Consider the following 5,139-nt stretch of genomic DNA (forward strand, 5'->3'; position numbering starts at 1 on the left):
GTATCTCATCGTGGTTTTAACTTGATTTCTCTGATGGCTAGTGATGCTGAACATCTTTTCATATGTCTCTGGGCCCTCTGAATGTCCTCCTTGGAGAAGTGTCTGTTCAGGTCTTTTTCCCATTTTTTAATTGCATTGTCTGTCTTCTTGGTGTGGAGTTGTCTGGTTCTTTATAGATTTTGGAAATCAAACTCTTGCCCAAGGTATCATTGGCAAATAATGTTTTGCCATAGAGTTGGTTCCCTTTTCATTTTGTTGATGTTTTCTTTAGCCATGCAGAAGCTTTTTAATTAGATGTACTCCCATTTGTTTATTCTTTCCCTTATATCACTTGCCCTAGAGGACATATCAGTGAAAATATTGCTGTGTGGGATATGTGAAATTTCACTGCCTATGTTTTCCTCTAGGACTTTTATGGTATCATGACTTATATTTAAGAAAAACAGTGGTTAGATGCCACGAGGTGGGTGGCAGTTCCTTAACTGTATGCATATTGTTAGGGCCAGGGCCCTCTTCCGTCCTTGTCAAGGGGCATACTAACCTTCTCTCCTTTCACACAACATGAAAACCGTGTGTTTTGATCCATGTCTGCTTTAATGCCAGACACTTGATCATTCTCAATCGTTCACTGATCATTCTTCAAAGCATTTTGGCATTGTTTGTATGGGTAGGGGTTCAGAATGTCGCCCTAAAATATGCCACATTGGCATGTTGATTTTTTTAAGATTTCATTTATTTATTTTTAGAGGGGAAGGGAAGGAGAGAGGGAGAGAAATATCAATTTATGGTTGCTTCTCCTGTGTCCCCTCCTGGGAACTGGCCTGCAACCCAGGCATGTGCCCTGACTGAGAATTGAACTGCAATATGCTGGCTCTCAGGCCTACGCTCAATCCACTGAGTACAGCAGCCAGGGCTTGATTTTTTTTATTAAAGTTATTGGACAAAGAACCTATGCATGACAGACACTCCTATCTTCCTTCTCCTCGTAAAGCAGGAGATAAATCCCTTGCATGAAAGGTGCCCTCCCTGTACCAGGAGAATAAGAGGCATCCTGTCCCCACAGACGAGGCATCTAGGGCTGAGAAGCCTATATTAAGCAAAGCTTGTTAATTCTTCTCCATTTGCAACTCTAGATCAAACCCCTCTGCCTTGTCAATTCTGCACAAATTTATTGTTTCTCTGGGTAAAATGTACAAAAGTTTCCTGTTCTGGTCACTTCTTTGAGTCTGTGTGGGACTCCCATAAATACATACGTAATTCAGTTTATTTTTCTCCTGTTAATCTGTCTTTTTATCCCAGGGGTGTTTCAACCACATACCTATAATGGTACAAGAAAAATTATTTTTCCTCCCCAACAGATGGTTTTCTCAGCTTTTCAGTTTCAAAATTTTCAAACCTATGGAAAATTGGGAAGAATACTGCAATATAACAGAGACACCCTTAACATAAAATTCCCTGATTATTAACATTTTGCCTTATTGCTTTCTCTCTGGCCCTTGTAGCTGTCTCTCTCTCTCTCTTTCACATCAGGTAAAACCCTTTTTAACACACCATAGAAAAACCAAGTTGTTTCTCTTAATTAAATTACTTTATCATGGTTGTATGCTAATCCCCAATTAGCAGGTCTAAATTTGTTCTCTGCATTGAATTATCCAGCTGACCACAATGACTTGGAAACTACTGGGGGAAGAGGCTATAGATGAATGGCACACACCGCACACCCCACCCCCACTCCCTGCTGTCCTTTCCATGGCATGGCTTTGACGGTTGCAGCAGCCCTCAGCAAGAGCAGCATCCTTGAAGAAGGAAATGCAAGTAGCAAAGGCAAGACATGGCCTCAGAGCTGCCAACTCATACTTTTGTATACTTGCAAAGGTGGCTGTTATTCTCTGAGAGCAGGTGATGCAATTTTTAAAAACAGCCAAACATTCCTCAGAACTCACATTGGTAAGTAGAGTCAACGGTGACCTGCATAATGCTACCTGGTGTCCAGCATCATGTGTGTGTCTGAAGTGATGGCTCACAGAGCAGCAACTGCGTCGCAAAGAGTGCAGGTTTCCAAGGCGACTCCTCTGAAGAGAGGTACACGTATATTGGTATTTACATGCCCCTGTGTTTGTTTAGGAAATATGTCTTTCCAGGCATTTCTCTATGCATCTGATGTAACAGAAAACTAGATAAATTTTTTTTTAAAACCTGTCCAGAAAGCAATCTGTTAGTTTGTATCACAAGCCCTAAAGGGGTTTATACCATTTTCCCCAATAATTTCACTTTTGAGAAACTAAGCTAAAGGAATAATCAAATATGTATTAAAAGATGAGAGTTAAAAGGTATTCATCACAGGGTTATGTTAAATAGAAAAATAAAATGAACTCAACCAAAATTTCCAACATAGGTAATAGACTAAATTATTTATGACAATCTAACCAATGCTTAACTTAGTAACATATAAAAATTTTATGATGTGAAAAGAAAAAAGATATAAAACTATATACAGCATAATTATAACCAGGTTATAAAATATATGAATATAAAAAGACTGTAAGGGAATACAATAAGATATTAAGAATGGTAATCTTTAGTAGAGACAGTTATGGGTGATTTTATTATCTTTTCTTTAATATTATGCCTTAAGTGCATGTTCCTTGCTAAGAAAAAATTCTTTGTTCTTACTTAGTATCACACTGTAGAAAAATATCAAGTCATATCAGTTTTTCTTTGCCTGTTTATATATATATATAGATATATATTCTACAGATTATATACCTAGATATAATTTGCAGAATTATTTGTTGCATAAAATTTCCATGACCACCTCCACTGAATTTGTGGCATAAAATTTTTATGACCCTCAGGACACGCAGTCCAAAAGGTCACTTAATAACTACTACACAGAGCACCAGTTATGGTGTTTTACCTACTTTTACAACTAACAACATGATACCATATGTGGGTTGTTTCTATCTCCCTTGCTTTTGTTCCTCATAACTTTCTCCTCTGATTATTTTGTTTCATTCTTTCCCTGTACTCACAGGATATCATCTCATAAAATATGAGATGATCACAGACCAGTCTCTTAAATCAAAATGTATTGAAAGTTGAGAGACCGCTGGCAGAGCAAGGCTTTGATTTACAGTGGCTTGATTCATTGAGATAGTGTGATAGAGTCCAAGTTCAATCAGATATTTTACAAGTTGTCTGATCCACTCGGCAGTTGCCTGGGCTCCTGGGACATGGATACAAAGGACTATTGTGCAGCCTTGACAAGTGGCAGATTGTCAAGATAGAATGTAATGACACCTGGGGACAGGCACCTATTTTTGACAAGGCATCAAATGCAGGAAAAAATCAGAAAACAGACCCAAAGAACATCCCAAAAGTTACCAATGTAAGCATATTCTGCTTATGCCTTAATGAGAAGAAGCCAGAAAGACTTAGGCTGTATGAGTTAATTAGAGCTCGAAATCACTTTCTACGTACCTTCTTTAACAAATGGTATGGGAACTTAAAAACTTCATATTGGATATGCTTTTTTGTTATAATCTTCTATAGATCCAAGGCAGTGTGCATTAGTGATCAAAACTTTAACTTTCTTTTTAAATAATGTTTGGAGAAGTAGAAAGACAAATATTTAGTGAGAAATGGGAAGACGGAAACCCTGGTACCGATAGCGAGTTAGCCTTTCCTCTGAGCCCTGGGCTGCAGGCTTACAGTTACGAACAGCTGGGTCAGGCCCTGCTTCCTTAAAACCCAAAGAAGAAAATTGATGTAGTGTAGCTATTAAATGTAAAGCCCTATTAACAATACGTCTCACAGGTACCACGCAATTCAAGTTAGCTTATGACAATGGTAAGCATAAGATAGAAAACAAAATGAGCTTAGATTTTGAAGACCCAAGCTTAAGTCCTAGCTCTTTTGTAAAACGGGATAATCATTTCTTCTCTACCTAATGAGATTCCAGTAAGTGGCAAATAAGATGATGAAATATGAAGTGATTTTTAAACTCTGAAGCAATAACACCTTACTTTTATCGACACTCACTATAAGCTAGGCATCGTCCTATTTAGTCCTCAGTGCAATGCTGAGATTGGAAAGGTATCTCTTTTCACAGGTGAGTAAGCTGAGGCCCAAGAGGAATAGTAACTTCCACACAGCTAGACATAGAGAAGCTAGAGTTCAGATCCCAAGTTGGGACTTGATATTCTGCCCCTCTGCATTTTACCCCTGATCACTGTTTTTAAGACCTGGTGGGTCTTAGGTAACATTGGCATTGTACATTCTTGGGATTGCCCACAAATGACTCCAGGAGATCACTCTGTGTCCAACAGAGGATCCACTAGTCCCCTAGGACTATCAAGCTGCTGAAATATGCCTACTGTGACCAAAGACCTAAATTTCATTTAAGCTTGAAATCTTTTAACTTTCCTTTTTAAAGTTCAGTTTAAAAACTGATATTCGATTCAGTGATTGGAAAGCTTTGAAGTATATTTGGAAAACTTGGGTATGAAAATCTACTTTTTAACTACAAATGGTATGAAATTTAAGTATAGATCAAGTATTTCCAAAGAAAATTTAGTGCCTGAATTGATTCTATCAGTGTAAAATATACACCTGGTTTCAAAGATCAAGACAGTATTTTAAAAACTAAAATATCTCAATAACAATTTTAAATTGGTTACATGTTGAGATGATAATATTTTAGAAATAGTCATTCAAAGAGAATGTTATTAAAAATTCATTTCATCCATTTCTCTTTACTTTTTTACCACAGTTACTAAAACACTCAGAGTTGCATATGCCACTTGCATTATATTTCTCTGGACCAGTAATGACCTGGGATAAAAGTCATCCAATACTGGGAGTTCTCCCTCCTTCCTGGCGCATGGGGCTAACAGGAACTTGGCCTTCCCACCCTGGCTGTAAGTTACCATGGGCTCCATGAACCCCGGAGGCAGGGCAGTTGGCTTTCCCAGACATCTGACCGTGCAAGCCCTAGAGTTCACTGGTGTCCCCCTTGAGGAGTTTGACCTCTTTCTTGTTCTGTGAGCTGAGCCATCGAGAAGGGGATAGGGGCTGCTCCTAAGACATACACCTCCTACTGTGTTCCACACAGTGTCCTGCACCCAGCACTTTTTCATG

General features: G+C 38.5%; 1 non-coding gene across 1 annotated transcript; it reads right to left on the reverse strand.

The window, feature by feature from the left end:
• Positions 1 to 437: 437 nt before the first annotated feature.
• LOC119043474 (U6atac minor spliceosomal RNA) lies at positions 438 to 563 on the reverse strand. Its single transcript, XR_005081418.2, has one exon. It is a non-coding gene; the product is annotated as a U6atac minor spliceosomal RNA (small nuclear RNA).
• Positions 564 to 5,139: the final 4,576 nt, after the last annotated feature.

This window comes from Artibeus jamaicensis, unplaced genomic scaffold, assembly GCF_021234435.1.
Source record: "Artibeus jamaicensis isolate MK-2021 breed Jamaican fruit bat unplaced genomic scaffold, CSHL_Jam_final scaffold_474, whole genome shotgun sequence".
Lineage (NCBI taxonomy): Eukaryota > Metazoa > Chordata > Mammalia > Chiroptera > Phyllostomidae > Artibeus > Artibeus jamaicensis.